At 55.2% G+C, this 16,099-nt stretch overlaps 1 long non-coding RNA gene across 1 annotated transcript; it reads left to right on the top strand.

Annotated features, from left to right (window-relative positions):
• The first annotated feature begins 217 nt into the window (after positions 1 to 217).
• On the top strand, positions 218 to 15,432 carry LOC140475619 (uncharacterized). The gene is made up of 3 exons (XR_011960128.1): positions 218 to 363; positions 4,804 to 4,914; positions 15,283 to 15,432. It is a non-coding gene; the product is annotated as an uncharacterized lncRNA (long non-coding RNA).
• The last annotated feature ends 667 nt before the right edge of the window (positions 15,433 to 16,099 follow it).

Here is a 16,099-nt window from a genome sequence, read left to right on the forward strand (position 1 = left end):
AGAGGGGGGGGGGAGAGGGGGAGAGAGAGAGGGAGGGGGGAAGAGAGAGAGGGAGTGGGGGGAGAGAGAGAGAGGGAGGGGGGGGAGAGAGAGAGAGGGAGGGGGAGGGAGGGAGGGAGAGAGAGGGAGGAGGGAGAGAGAGAGGGAGGAGGGGAGGAGGGGTTTATCCAGCGAGGGTGCCTCTGAGATGGAGAATGGACGCTGCCTCCCCAGGTCGAAGTTCCGCGCCTGTTTGGGAACGTCCAGGAGGTGATACGATGTCATCGCGCCGTCTGGCACCAAGTGCTGGCCCCCATCCTGGACACAGCGAGGGTCTCAGGGAGACCCCTCGACCCCACACCCCTCTGTGAGGGACTCCGCACGGTAAGATCCCACACAACTCTCCCTGCCCCTCTCTCCCCACCCCACCCCCGGGGGGTTAGAGAGAGAGGGAGGGGAGCGTAGGGGGGTTACAGAGATAGGGAGGGGGTGTAGGGGGGTTACAGAGACAGGGAGGGGGTGTAGGGGGATTACAGAGACTGGGAGGGGGTGTAGGGGGGTTACAGAGATAGGGAGGGGGTGTAGGGGGGTTACAGAGACAGGGAGGGGGTGTAGAGGGGTTACAGAGATAGGGAGGGGGTGTGGGGGGTTACAGAGATAGGGAGGGGGTGTAGGGGGTTACAGAGATAGGGAGGGGGTGTAGGGGGTTACAGAGACAGGGAGGGGGTGTAGGGGGTTACAGAGATAGGGAGGGGGTGTAGGGGGGTTACAGAGATAGGGAGGGGGTGTAGGGGGTTACAGAGACAGGGAGGGGGTGTAGGGGGGTTACAGAGACAGGGAGGGGGTGTAGAGGGGTTACAGAGATAGGGAGGGGGTGTGGGGGGTTACAGAGATAGGGAGGGGTGTGGCGGGGGGTTACAGAGATAGGGAGGGGGTGTGGCGGGGGGTTACAGAGACTGGGAGGGGGTGTAGGGGGGTTACAGAGACAGGGAGGGGGTGTAGGGGGGTTACAGAGATAGGGAGGGGGTGTGGCGGGGGGTTACAGAGACTGGGAGGGGGTGTAGGGGGGTTACAGAGACAGGGAGGGGGTGTAGGGGGTTACAGAGACAGGATGGGGGTGTAGGGGGTTACAGAGACAGGGAGGGGGTGTAGGGGGTTACAGAGATAGGGAGGGGGTGTAGGGGGGGGTTACAGAGACAGGGAGGGGGTGGAGGGGGTTACAGAGACAGGGAGGGGGTGTAGGGGGTTACAGAGATAGGGAGGGGGTGTAGGGGGGGTTACAGAGACAGGGAGGGGGTGGAGGGGGGTTACAGAGATAGGGAGGGGGGTGTAGGGGGTTATAGAGACAGGGAGGGGGTGTAGGGGGGTTACAGAGACAGGGAGGGGGTGTAGGGGGGTTACAGAGACAGGGAGGGGGTGTAGGGGGTTACAGAGATAGGGAGGGGGGTGTAGGGGGTTATAGAGACAGGGAGGGGGTGTAGGGGGTTACAGAGACAGGGAGGGGGTGTAGGGGGTTACAGAGATAGGGAGGGGGTGTAGGGGGTTACAGAATCAGGGAGGGGGTGTAGGGGGGTTACAGAGACAGGGAGGGGGTGTAGGGGGTTACAGAGACAGGGAGGGGGTGTAGGGGGTTATAGAGACAGGGAGGGGCTGTCGGGGGTTACAGAGACAGGGAGGGGGTGTAGGGGGTTACAGAGATAGGGAGGGGGGTGTAGGGGGTTATAGAGACAGGGAGGGGGTGTAGGGGGGTTACAGAGACAGGGAGGGGGTGTAGGGGGTTACAGAGATAGGGAGGGGGTGTGGCGGGGGGTTACAGAGACTGGGAGGGGGTGTAGGGGGGTTACAGAGACAGGGAGGGGGTGTAGGGGGATTACAGAGATAGGGAGGGGGTGTAGGGGGGTTACAGAGATAGGGAGGGGGTGTAGGGGGGTTACAGAGACAGGGAGGGGGTGTAGGGGGGTTACAGAGATAGGGAGGGGGTGTAGGGTGTTACAGAGACAGGGAGGGGGTGTAGGGGGGTTACAGAGACAGGGAGGGGGTGTAGAGGGGTTACAGAGATAGGGAGGGGGTGTGGGGGGTTACAGAGACAGGGAGGGGGTGTAGGGGGGTTACAGAGACAGGGAGGGGGTGTAGGGGGTTACAGAGACAGGATGGGGGTGTAGGGGGTTACAGAGACAGGGAGGGGGTGTAGGGGGTTACAGAGATAGGGAGGGGGTGTAGGGGGTTACAGAGACAGGATGGGGGTGTAGGGGGTTACAGAGACAGGGAGGGGGTGTAGGGGGTTACAGAGATAGGGAGGGGGTGTAGGGGGGGGTTACAGAGACAGGGAGGGGGTGGAGGGGGTTACAGAGACAGGGAGGGGGTGTAGGGGGTTACAGAGATAGGGAGGGGGTGTAGGGGGGGTTACAGAGACAGGGAGGGGGTGTAGGGGGTTACAGAGATAGGGAGGGGGGTGTAGGGGGTTATAGAGACAGGGAGGGGGTGTAGGGGGGTTACAGAGACAGGGAGGGGGTGTAGGGGGATTACAGAGATAGGGAGGGGGGTGTAGGGGGTTACAGAGATAGGGACGGGGTGTAGGGGGTTACAGAGACAGGGAGGGGGTGTAGGGGGTTACAGAGACAGGATGGGGGTGTAGGGGGTTACAGAGACAGGGAGGGGGTGTAGAGGGGTTACAGAGATAGGGAGGGGGTGTAGGGGGGTTACAGAGATAGGGAGGGGGTGGAGGGGGGTTACAGAGATAGGGAGGGGGTGTAGGGGGGTTACAGAGACAGGATGGGGTGTAGGGGGTTACAGAGACAGGGAGGGGGTGTAGGGGGGTTACAGAGACAGGGAGGGGGTGTAGGGGGATTACAGAGATAGGGAGGGGGGTGTAGGGGGTTACAGAGATAGGGAGGGGGTGTAGGGGGTTACAGAGACAGGGAGGGGGTGTAGGGGGTTACAGAGACAGGGAGGGGGTGTAGGGGGTTACAGAGACAGGGAGGGGGTGTAGAGGGGTTACAGAGATAGGGAGGGGGTGTAGGGGGGTTACAGAGATAGGGAGGGGGTGGAGGGGGGTTACAGAGATAGGGAGGGGGTGTAGGGGGGTTACAGAGACAGGATGGGGGTGTAGGGGGTTACAGAGACAGGGAGGGGGTGTAGGGGGGTTACAGAGACAGGGAGGGGGTGTAGGGGGTTACAGAGATAGGGAGGGGGTGTAGGGGGGGTTACAGAGACAGGGAGGGGGTGTAGGGGGGTTACAGAGATAGGGAGGGGGGTGTAGGGGGTTATAGAGACAGGGAGGGGGTGTAGGGGGTTACAGAGACAGGATGGGGGTGTAGGGGGGTTACAGAGATAGGGAGGGGGTGTAGGGGGGTTATAGAGATAGGGAGGGGGTGTAGGGAGTTACAGAGACAGGGAGGGGGTGTAGGGGGGTTACAGAGACAGGGAGGGGGTGTAGGGGGTTACAGAGACAGGATGGGGGTGTAGGGGGGTTACAGAGACAGGGAGGGGGTGTAGGGGGTTACAGAGATAGGGAGGGGGTGTAGGGGGTTACAGAGACAGGGAGGGGGTGTAGGGGGTTACAGAGATAGGGAGGGGGTGTAGGGGGTTACAGAGACAGGGAGGGGGTGTAGGGGGGTTACACAGATAGGGAGGGGGTGTAGGGGGTTACAGAGACAGGGAGGGGGTGTAGGGGGGTTACAGAGACAGGGAGGGGGTGTAGGGGGTTACAGAGACAGGGAGGGGGTGTAGGGGGTTACAGAGATAGGGAGGGGGTGTAGGGGGGTTACAGAGATAGGGAGGGGGTGTAGGGGTTTACAGAGATAGGGAGGGGGTGTAGGGGGGTTACAGAGACAGGGAGGGGGTGTAGGGGGTTACAGAGATAGGGAGGGGGTGTAGGGGGTTACAGGGATAGGGAGGGGGTGTAGGGGGGTTTACAGAGACAGGGAGGGGGTGTAGGGGGTTACAGGGATAGGGAGGGGGTGTAGGGGGTTACAGAGACAGGGAGGGGGTGTAGGGGGTTACAGAGATCGGGAGGGGGTGTAGGGGGGTTACAGAGATAGGGAGGGAGTGTAGGGGGGTTACAGAGACAGGGAGGGGGTGTAGGGGGGTTACAGAGACAGGAAGTGGGTGTAGGGGGGTTACAGAGATAGGGAGGTGGTGTAGGGGGGTTACAGAGATAGGGAGGTGGTGTAGGGGGGTTACAGAGATAGGGAGGGGGTGTAGGGGGGGTTACAGAGATAGGGAGGGGGTGTAGGGGGTTACAGAGACAGGGAGGGGGTGTAGGGGGGTTACAGAGAGAGGGAGGGGGTGTAGGGGGGGGTTACAGAGACAGGGAGGGGGTGTAGGGGGGGTTACAGGGATAGGGAGGGGGTGTAGGGGGGTTACAGAGATAGGGAGGGGGTGTAGGGAGTTACAGAGAGAGGGAGGGGGTGTAGGGGGGTTACAGAGATAGGGAGGGGGTGTAGGGAGTTACAGAGAGAGGGAGGGGGTGTAGGGGGGTTACAGAGATAGGGAGGGGGTGTAGGGGGTTACAGAGATAGAGAGGGTGTGTAGGGGGTTACAGAGATAGGGAGGGGGTGTAGGGGGTTACAGAGACAGGGAGGGGGTGTAGGGGGGTTACAGAGACAGTGGAGCGGGTGTAGGCACTGGAGGGGTCGAGGGGAGACGGAGTGTGGGTGGAAGGGAGGGGCGGGTTGACGGAGGGAACGAGCGGGGGTAGGCCGAGTGAGAAGGTAGTGGGTGCTAAGTGGAGCCTAACACTGCCGTTTCATCTCCCTCCTCCTCCACCTCTCCCCCACCTCCTCCCCCTCCACCTCCTCCTCCATTACCCCTCACCGTGCCCAGTTCCCGGAACGTTTCCACTCCTACCTCAACTACTGCCTCTCTGAGGGACACTGCCTCCGCTATGCCCACAGCACTCAACAGACCAACAAACTCTTCGCCATGTACGTCAAGGTAGGAGCGTTTTGTGAGGCCGCCATTTTGACCCCAAGGCCTTTAGATTTAGGCTCAGTGACCCTCAGGAGGTGACGGGAGAAATTCGGGCCTGTGAATTTAGGCTCAATGACCCTCAGGAAGTGAGAGGAGAAATTCGGGCTTGTGGATTTAGGCTCAGTGACCGTCAGGACGTGAGAGGAGAAATTCGGGCCTGTGGATTTAGGCTCAGTGACCCTCAGGAAGTGAGAGGAGAAATTCGGGCCTGTGGATTTAGGCTCAATGACCCTCAGGAGGTGAGAGGAGAAATTCAGGCCTGTGGATTTAGGCTCAGTGACCCTCAGGAGGTGACTGGAGAAATTCGGGCCTGTGGATTTAGGCTCGGTGACCCTCAGGAAGTGAGAGGAGAAATTCGGGCCTGTGGATTTAGGCTCAGTGACCCTCAGGAAGTGAGAGGAGAAATTCGGGCCTGTGGATTTAGGCTCAATGAACCTCAGGAGGTGACGGGAGGAATTCGGGCCTGTGGATTTAGGCTCAGTGACCCTCAGGAAGTGAGAGGAGAAATTCGGGCCTGTGGATTTAGGCTCAATGACCCTCAGGAAGTGAGAGGAGAAATTCGGGCCTGTGGATTTAGGCTCAATGACCCTCAGAAAGTGAGAGGAGAAATTCAGGTCTGTAGAATTAGGCTCAATGACGCTCGGGAGGTGAGAGGAGAAATTCAGGCCTGTGGATTTAGGCTCAGTGACCCTCAGCAAGTGAGAGGAGAAATTCGGGCCTGTGGATTTAGGCTCAGTGACCCACAGGAGGTGACTGGAGAAATTCGGGCCTGTGGATTTAGGCTCGGTGACCCTCAGGAAGTGAGAGGAGAAATTCGGGCCTGTGGATTTAGGCTCAGTGACCCTCAGGAAGTGAGAGGAGAAATTCGGGCCTGTGGATTTAGGCTCAATGAACCTCAGGAGGTGACGGGAGAAATTCGGGCCTGTGGATTTAGGCTCAGTGACCCTCAGGAAGTGAGAGGAGAAATTCGGGCCTGTGGATTTAGGCTCAATGGCCCTCAGGAAGTGAGAGGAGAAATTCGGGCCTGTGGATTTAGGCTCAATGACCCTCAGAAAGTGAGAGGAGAAATTCAGGCCTGTGGATTTAGGCTCAGTGACCCTCAGGAAGTGAGAGGAGAAATTCGGGCCTGTGGATTTAGGCTCAGTGACCCTCAGCAAGTGAGAGGAGAAATTCGGGCCTGTGGATTTAGGCTCAGTGACCCACAGGAGGTGACTGGAGAAATTCGGGCCTGTGGATTTAGGCTCGGTGACCCTCAGGAAGTGAGAGGAGAAATTCGGGCCTGTGGATTTAGGCTCAGTGACCCTCAGGAAGTGAGAGGAGAAATTCGGGCCTGTGGATTTAGGCTCAATGAACCTCAGGAGGTGACGGGAGAAATTCGGGCCTGTGGATTTAGGCTCAGTGACTCTCAGGAAGTGAGAGGAGAAATTCGGGCCTGTGGATTTAGGCTCAATGACCCTCAGGAAGTGAGAGGAGAAATTCGGGCCTGTGGATTTAGGCTCAATGACCCTCAGAAAGTGAGAGGAGAAATTCAGGTCTGTAGAATTAGGCTCAATGACGCTCGGGAGGTGAGAGAGAAATTCAGGCCTGTGGATTTAGGCTCAGTGACCCTCAGGAGGTGGGAGGAGAAATTCAGGCCTGTGGATTTAGGCTTAGCTGCCCTCGGGAGGTGAGAAGAAAAATTGGGGCCTGTGAATTTAGGCTTAATGACCCTTAGGTGGAGATGGGAGAAATACGGGCCTGTGGATTTAGGCTCAGCGACCCCAGGGAGCTCAGAACAGCATCTCGGGCCTGAAGATTTAGCATCGGGAGGTGACTGGGGGAGAGTCGAGATGTAGACTCAGGCTCAGTAAAGCTGGGGTGGGGGGAGGGAGGTTTACAGGAGGTGCAGGGGGCCTGTATATTTGAGGCTCCCAGGGGAATGAGATAGAAAATTTGGGCCTGTAGATTTAAGCTCTGACACCCTGGGAAGGTTACAGAAGAGACTCGGGCCTGTAGATTTAGGCTCCATTACCGAGGAAAGATGACAGGGGAGACTCGGGCCTGTAGATTTAGGCTCAGTTACCTGGGAACGGTTACAAGGGAGACTCGGGCCTGTAGATTTAGGCTCAGTTATTCCAGAAAGGTTGCAGGAGCGGCTCGGGCCTGTAGCTTTAGGCTGAGTTACTCTGGAAAGGCTACAAGGGAGACTTGAGCATGTAGATTTAGGCTCAGTTACCTGGGAACGGTTACAAGGGAGACTCGGGCCTGTAGATTTAGGCTTAGTTACCTGGGAACGGTTACAAGGGAGACTCAGGCCTGTAGATTTAGGCTCCATTACCTGGGAAAGGTTACAGGTCGCAGCTCAGGCCTGTAGATTTAGGCTCCATTACCCGAGAAAGGTTGGTTAGCAGCTCAGGCCTGTAGATTTAGGTTTCGTTACCTGGGAAAGGTTACAGTTAACAGCTCAGGCCTGTAGATTTAGGCTCCATTACCCGAGAAAGGTTACAGGTAGCAGCTCAGGCCTGTAGATTTAGGCTTCGTTACCTGGGAAAGGTTACAGGTTGCAGCTCAGACCTGTAGATTTAGGCTCCATTACCCGAGAAAGGTTACAGTTAGCAGCTCAGGACTGTAGATTTAGGCTCCATTACCTGAGAAAGGTTACAGTTAGCAGCTCAGGCCTGTAGATTTAGGCTCCATTACCTGGGAAAGGTTACAGGTCGCAGCTTGGGCCTATAGATTTAGGCTCCATTACCTGGGAAAGGTGACAGGTCGCAGATCGGGCCTGTAGATTTAGGCTCCATTGCCTGGGAAAGGTTACAGTTAGCAGCTCAGGCCTGTAGATTTAGGCTCCATTACCTGGGAAAGGTTACAGTTAGCAGCTCAGGCCTGTAGATTAGGCTTCGTTACCTGGGAAAGGTTATAGGTAGCAGCTCGGGCCTGTAGATTTAGGCTCCATTACCTGGGAAAGGTTACAGGTCGCAGATCGGGCCTGTAGATTTAGGCTCCATTACCCAGGAAAGGTTACAGGGTGCAGCTCGGGCCTGTAGATTTAGGCTGTATTGCCCGGGAAAGGTTACAGGTTGCAGCTCGGGCCTGTAGATTTAGGCTCCATTACCTGGGAAGGGTTACAGGTTGCAGCTCGCGCCTGTAGATTTAGGCTCCATTGCCTGGGAAAGGTCACAGGTTGCAGCTCGGGCCTGTAAATTTAGGCTCCATTGCCTGGGAAAGGTTATAGGTAGCAGCTCGGGCCTGTAGATTTAGGCTCCATTACTGGGGAAAGGTGACAGGTAGCACCTTGGGCCTGTAGATTTAGGCTCCATTGCCTGGGAAAGGTGACAGGTAGCAGCTCGGGCCTGTAGATTTAGGCTCCATTACCTGGGGAAAGGTTACAGTGAGCAGCTCAGGCCTGTAGATTTAGGCTCCATTACCTGGGGAAAGGTTACAGTGAGCAGCTCAGGCCTGTAGATTTAGGCACCATTACCCGGAAAAGTTTACAGGTCGCAGATCGGGCCTGTAGATTTAGGCTCCATTACCTGGGAAAAGTTACAGTTAGCAGCTCAGGCCTGTAGATTTAGGCACCGTTACCTGGAAAAGGTAACAGGCCGCAGATCGGGCCTGTAGATTTAGGCTCCGTTACCTGGGAAAGGTGACAGGTAGCAGCTCGGGCCTGTAGATTTATGCTCCATTGCCTGGGAAAGGTTACAGGTTGCAGCTCGGGCCTGTAGATTTAGGCTCCATTACCTGGGAAAGGTTATAGGTTGCAGCTCGGGCCTGTAGATTTAGGCTCCATTACCTGGGAAAGGTGACAGGTCGCAGTTCGGGCCTGTAGATTTAGGCTCCATTGCCTGGGAAAGGTGACAGGTAGCAGCTCGGGCCTGTAGATTTAGGCTCCATTACCTGGGAAAGGTTATAGGTAGCAGCTCAGGCCTGTAGATTTCGGCTCCATTGCCGGGGAAAGGTGACAGGTCGCAGATCGGGCCTGTAGATTTAGGCTCCATTACTTGGGAAAAGTGACAGGTAGCAGCTTGGGCCTGTAGATTTAGGCTCCGTTACCTGGGAAAGGTGACAGGTAGCAGCTCGGGCCTGTATATCTAGGCTCCATTGCCTAGGAAAGGTGACAGGTAGCAGCTCGGGCCTGTAGATTTAGGCTCCATTACCTGGGAAAGGTGACAGGTCGCAGCTCGGGCCTGTAGATTTATGCTCCATTACGTGGGAAAGGTGACAGGTAGCTGCTCTGGCCTGTAGATTTAGGCTCCATTGCCTAGGAAAGGTGACAGGTAGCAACTCGGGCCTGTAGATTTAGGCTCCATTACCTGGGAAAGGTTACAGGTCGCAGCTCGGGCCTGTAGATTTAGGCTCCATTACCTGGGGAGAGGTGACAGGTCGCAGCTCGGGCCTGTAGATTTAGGCTCCATTACCTGGGAAAGGTTATAGGTAGCAGCTTGGGCCTGTAGATTTAGGCTCCATTACCTGGGAAAGTTTACAGTTAGCAGCTCACGCCTGTAGATTTAGGCTCCATTACCTGGGAAAGGTGACAGGTAGCAGCTCGGGCCTGTAGATTTAGGCTCCAATGCCTGGGAAAGGTGACAGGTAGCAGCTCGGGCCTGTAGATTTAGGCTTCATTACCTGGGAAAGGTGACAGTTAGCAGCTCAGGCCTGTAGATTTAGGCTCCATTACCTGGGGAGAGGTGACAGGTCGCAGCTCGGGCCTGTAGATTTAGGCTCCATTACCTGGGAAAGGTTATAGGTAGCAGCTTGGGCCTGTAGATTTAGGCTCCATTACCTGGGAAAGTTTACAGTTAGCAGCTCACGCCTATAGATTTAGGCTCCATTACCTGGGAAAGGTGACAGGTAGCAGCTCGGGCCTGTAGATTTAGGCTCCAATGCCTGGGAAAGGTGACAGGTAGCAGCTCGGGCCTGTAGATTTAGGCTTCATTACCTGGGAAAGGTGACAGGTAGCAGCACGGGCCTGTAGATTTAGGCTCCGTTACCTGGGAAAGGTGACAGGTAGCAGCTCGGGCCTGTAGATTTAGGCTCCGTTACCTGGGAAAGGTTACAGGTCGCAGATCGGGCCTGTAGATTTAGGCTCCATTACCCAGGAAAGGTTACAGGGTGCAGCTCGGGCCTGTAGATTTAGGCTGTATTGCCCGGGAAAGGTTACAGGTTGCAGCTCGGGCCTGTAGATTTAGGCTCCATTACCTGGGAAGGGTTACAGGTTGCAGCTCGCGCCTGTAGATTTAGGCTCCATTGCCTGGGAAAGGTCACAGGTTGCAGCTCGGGCCTGTAAATTTAGGCTCCATTGCCTGGGAAAGGTTATAGGTAGCAGCTCGGGCCTGTAGATTTAGGCTCCATTACTGGGGAAAGGTGACAGGTAGCACCTTGGGCCTGTAGATTTAGGCTCCATTGCCTGGGAAAGGTGACAGGTAGCAGCTCGGGCCTGTAGATTTAGGCTCCATTACCTGGGGAAAGGTTACAGTGAGCAGCTCAGGCCTGTAGATTTAGGCACCATTACCCGGAAAAGTTTACAGGTCGCAGATCGGGCCTGTAGATTTAGGCTCCATTACCTGGGAAAAGTTACAGTTAGCAGCTCAGGCCTGTAGATTTAGGCACCGTTACCTGGAAAAGGTAACAGGCCGCAGATCGGGCCTGTAGATTTAGGCTCCGTTACCTGGGAAAGGTGACAGGTAGCAGCTCGGGCCTGTAGATTTATGCTCCATTGCCTGGGAAAGGTTACAGGTTGCAGCTCGGGCCTGTAGATTTAGGCTCCATTATCTGGGAAAGGTTATAGGTTGCAGCTCGGGCCTGTAGATTTAGGCTCCATTACCTGGGAAAGGTGACAGGTCGCAGTTCGGGCCTGTAGATTTAGGCTCCATTGCCTGGGAAAGGTGACAGGTAGCAGCTCGGGCCTGTAGATTTAGGCTCCATTACCTGGGAAAGGTTATAGGTAGCAGCTCAGGCCTGTAGATTTCGGCTCCATTGCCGGGGAAAGGTGACAGGTCGCAGATCGGGCCTGTAGATTTAGGCTCCATTACTTGGGAAAAGTGACAGGTAGCAGCTTGGGCCTGTAGATTTAGGCTCCATTACCTGGGAAAGGTGACAGGTAGCAGCTCGGGCCTGTAGATTTAGGCTCCAATGCCTGGGAAAGGTGACAGGTAGCAGCTCGGGCTTGTAGATTTAGGCTTCATTACCTGGGAAAGGTGACAGGTAGCAGCACGGGCCTGTAGATTTAGGCTCCGTTACCTGGGAAAGGTGACAGGTAGCAGCTCGGGCCTGTAGATTTAGGCTCCGTTACCTGGGAAAGGTTACAGGTCGCAGATCGGGCCTGTAGATTTAGGCTCCATTACCCAGGAAAGGTTACAGGGTGCAGCTCGGGCCTGTAGATTTAGGCTGTATTGCCCGGGAAAGGTTACAGGTTGCAGCTCGGGCCTGTAGATTTAGGCTCCATTACCTGGGAAGGGTTACAGGTTGCAGCTCGCGCCTGTAGATTTAGGCTCCATTGCCTGGGAAAGGTCACAGGTTGCAGCTCGGGCCTGTAAATTTAGGCTCCATTGCCTGGGAAAGGTTATAGGTAGCAGCTCGGGCCTGTAGATTTAGGCTCCATTACTGGGGAAAGGTGACAGGTAGCACCTTGGGCCTGTAGATTTAGGCTCCATTGCCTGGGAAAGGTGACAGGTAGCAGCTCGGGCCTGTAGATTTAGGCTCCATTACCTGGGGAAAGGTTACAGTGAGCAGCTCAGGCCTGTAGATTTAGGCACCATTACCCGGAAAAGTTTACAGGTCGCAGATCGGGCCTGTAGATTTAGGCTCCATTACCTGGGAAAAGTTACAGTTAGCAGCTCAGGCCTGTAGATTTAGGCACCGTTACCTGGAAAAGGTAACAGGCCGCAGATCGGGCCTGTAGATTTAGGCTCCGTTACCTGGGAAAGGTGACAGGTAGCAGCTCGGGCCTGTAGATTTATGCTCCATTGCCTGGGAAAGGTTACAGGTTGCAGCTCGGGCCTGTAGATTTAGGCTCCATTACCTGGGAAAGGTTATAGGTTGCAGCTCGGGCCTGTAGATTTAGGCTCCATTACCTGGGAAAGGTGACAGGTCGCAGTTCGGGCCTGTAGATTTAGGCTCCATTGCCTGGGAAAGGTGACAGGTAGCAGCTCGGGCCTGTAGATTTAGGCTCCATTACCTGGGAAAGGTTATAGGTAGCAGCTCAGGCCTGTAGATTTCGGCTCCATTGCCGGGGAAAGGTGACAGGTCGCAGATCGGGCCTGTAGATTTAGGCTCCATTACTTGGGAAAAGTGACAGGTAGCAGCTTGGGCCTGTAGATTTAGGCTCCGTTACCTGGGAAAGGTGACAGGTAGCAGCTCGGGCCTGTATATCTAGGCTCCATTGCCTAGGAAAGGTGACAGGTTGCAGCTCGGGCCTGTAGATTTAGGCTCCATTACCTGGGAAAGGTGACAGGTCGCAGCTCGGGCCTGTAGATTTATGCTCCATTACGTGGGAAAGGTGACAGGTAGCTGCTCTGGCCTGTAGATTTAGGCTCCATTGCCTAGGAAAGGTGACAGGTAGCAACTCGGGCCTGTAGATTTAGGCTCCATTACCTGGGAAAGGTTACAGGTCGCAGCTCGGGCCTGTATATCTAGGCTCCATTGCCTAGGAAAGGTGACAGGTTGCAGCTCGGGCCTGTAGATTTAGGCTCCATTACCTGGGAAAGGTGACAGGTCGCAGCTCGGGCCTGTAGATTTATGCTCCATTACGTGGGAAAGGTGACAGGTAGCTGCTCTGGCCTGTAGATTTAGGCTCCATTGCCTAGGAAAGGTGACAGGTAGCAACTCGGGCCTGTAGATTTAGGCTCCATTACCTGGGAAAGGTTACAGGTCGCAGCTCGGGCCTGTAGATTTAGGCTCCATTACCTGGGGAGAGGTGACAGGTCGCAGCTCGGGCCTGTAGATTTAGGCTCCATTACCTGGGAAAGGTTATAGGTAGCAGCTTGGGCCTGTAGATTTAGGCTCCATTACCTGGGAAAGTTTACAGTTAGCAGCTCACGCCTGTAGATTTAGGCTCCATTACCTGGGAAAGGTGACAGGTAGCAGCTCGGGCCTGTAGATTTAGGCTCCAATGCCTGGGAAAGGTGACAGGTAGCAGCTCGGGCCTGTAGATTTAGGCTTCATTACCTGGGAAAGGTGACAGTTAGCAGCTCAGGCCTGTAGATTTAGGCTCCATTACCTGGGGAGAGGTGACAGGTCGCAGCTCGGGCCTGTAGATTTAGGCTCCATTACCTGGGAAAGGTTATAGGTAGCAGCTTGGGCCTGTAGATTTAGGCTCCATTACCTGGGAAAGTTTACAGTTAGCAGCTCACGCCTGTAGATTTAGGCTCCATTACCTGGGAAAGGTGACAGGTAGCAGCTCGGGCCTGTAGATTTAGGCTCCAATGCCTGGGAAAGGTGACAGGTAGCAGCTCGGGCCTGTAGATTTACGCTTCATTACCTGGGAAAGGTGACAGGTAGCAGCACGGGCCTGTAGATTTAGGCTCCGTTACCTGGGAAAGGTGACAGGTAGCAGCTCGGGCCTGTAGATTTAGGCTCCGTTACCTGGGAAAGGTGACAGGTCGCAGCTCGGTCCTGTAGATTTAGGCTCCATTGCCTAGGAAAGGTTACAGGTTGCAGCTCGGGCCTGTAGATTTAAGCTCCATTGCCTGGGAAAGGTTACAGGTTGCAGCTTGGGCCTGTAGATTTAGGCTCCATTACCCAAGAAAGGTTACAGGTCGCAGATCGGGCCTGTAGATTTAGGCTCCATTACTTGGGAAAGGTAACAGGCAGCAGCTCGGGCCTGCAGATTTAGGCTCCATTGCCTAGGAAAGGTGACAGGTAGCTGCTCAGGCCTGTAGATTTAGGCTCCATTACCTGGGAAAGGTGACAGGTTGCAGCTCGGGCCTGTAGATTTAGGCTCCATTACTGGGGAAAGGTGACAGGTAGCTGCTCGGGACTGTAGATTTAGGCTCCATTACCTGGGAATGATTACAGGTAGCAGCTCGGGCCTGTAGATTTAGGCTCCATTACCTGGGAAATGTTACAGGTCGCAGCTCCGGCCTGTAGATTTAGGCTCCGTTACCTGGGAAAGGTAACAGGCAGCAGCTGGGGCCTGTAGATTTAGGCTCCATTACCTGGGAAAAGTTACACATAGCAGCTCGGGCCTGTAGATTTAGGCTCCATTACTTGGGAAAGGTAACAGGCAGCAGCTCGGGCCTGCAGATTTAGGCTCCATTACCTGGGGAAAGGTGACAGGTAGCTGCTCGGGCCTGTAGATTTAGGCTCCATTACCTCGGAAAAGTGACAGGTAGCAGCTCAGGCCTGTAGATTTATGCTCCATTACCTGGGGAAAGGTTACAGGTAGCAGCTCGGGCCTGTAGATTTAGGCTCCATTACCTGGGAAAGGTGACAGGTCGCAGCTCGGGCCTGTAGATTTAGGCTCCATTACCTGGGAAAGGTGACAGGTCGCAGCTTGGTCCTGTAGATTTAGGCTCCAATGCCTGGGAAAGGTGACAGGTTGCAGCTCGGGCCTGTAGATTTAGGCTCCATTACTGGGGAAAGGTGACAGGTAGCTGCTCGGGCCTGTAGATTTAGGCTCCATTACCTGGGAAAGGTTACAGGTCGCAGCTCGGGCCTGTAGATTTAGGCTCCATTACCTGGGGAGAGGTGACAGGTTGCAGCTCGGGCCTGTAGATTTAGGCTCCATTACCTGGGAAAGTTTACAGTTAGCAGCTCACGCCTGTAGATTTAGGCTCCATTACCTGGGAAAGGTGACAGGTAGCAGCTCGGGCCTGTAGATTTAGGCTCCAATGCCTGGGAAAGGTGACAGGTAGCAGCTCGGGCCTGTAGATTTAGGCTTCATTACCTGGGAAAGGTGACAGTTAGCAGCTCAGGCCTGTAGATTTAGGTTCCATTACCTGGGGAGAGGTGACAGGTCGCAGCTCGGGCCTGTAGATTTAGGCTCCAATGCCTGGGAAAGGTGACAGGTAGCAGCTCGGGCCTGTAGATTTAGGCTTCATTACCTGGGAAAGGTGACAGGTAGCAGCACGGGCCTGTAGATTTAGGCTCCATTGCCTGGGAAAGGTTACAGTGAGCAGCTCAGGCCTGTAGATTTAGGCACCATTACCTGGAAAAGGTTACAGGTCGCAGCTCAGGCCTGTAGATTTAGGCCCCATTACCTGGGGAAAGGTTACAGGTCGCAGCTCGGGCCTGTAGATTTACGCTCCATTACCTGGGGAAAGGTGACAGGTCGCAGCTCGGGCCTGTAGATTGAGAGAGGCGAGAGCCTGGAGGTGGAGGGCCCTTTGTAAACTGAAACTCTGCTTTCTCCAGTGGGCAGAGACCCACAAACAGAGCAACAGGATGAGACTGAACGACATGTTGGTCAAGCCCCACCAACGCCTCACAAAATACCCACTGCTCCTCAAGGCCATCCTGAAAAAGACAGAAGACAACGTGACCAAAGAATTACTCAACAGGACGGTAGGAAGCTCTCAAACTCGGCCTCTCACTCACAGCTGTACACTGACTGGTGTCTCTCAGTCCCCCCCCCCTCTCTCAGGGAGATATCTGTACACTGACTGGTGTCTCTCAGTCCCCTCTCTCTCTCTCAGGGAGATATCTGTACACTGACTGGTGTCTCTCAGTCCCCCCTCTCTCTCTCAGGGAGATATCTGTACACTGACTGGTGTCTCTCAGTCCCCCCTCTCTCTCTCAGGGAGATATCTGTACACTGACTGGTGTCTCTCAGTCCCCCCTCTCTCTCAGGGAGATATCTGTACACTGACTGGTGTCTCTCAGTCCCCTCTCTCTCTCTCTCTCAGGGAGATATCTGTACACTGACTGGTGTCTCTCAGTCCCCCCTCTCTCTGGGAGATATCTGTACACTGACTGGTGTCTCTCAGTCCCCCCTCTCTCTCAGGGAGATATCTGTACACTGACTGGTGTCTCTCAGTCCCCTCTCTCTCTCTCAGGGAGATATCTGTACACTGACTGGTGTCTCTCAGTCCTCTCTCTCTCAGGGAGATATCTGTACACTGACTGGTGTCTCTCAGTCCCCTCTCTCTCAGGGAGATATCTGTACACTGACTGGTGTCTCTCAGTCCCCCCTCTCTCTGGGAGATATCTGTACACTGACTGGTGTCTCTCA

This window comes from Chiloscyllium punctatum, unplaced genomic scaffold (genome assembly GCF_047496795.1).
Source record: "Chiloscyllium punctatum isolate Juve2018m unplaced genomic scaffold, sChiPun1.3 scaffold_1890, whole genome shotgun sequence".
Classification (NCBI taxonomy): Eukaryota; Metazoa; Chordata; class Chondrichthyes; order Orectolobiformes; family Hemiscylliidae; genus Chiloscyllium; species Chiloscyllium punctatum.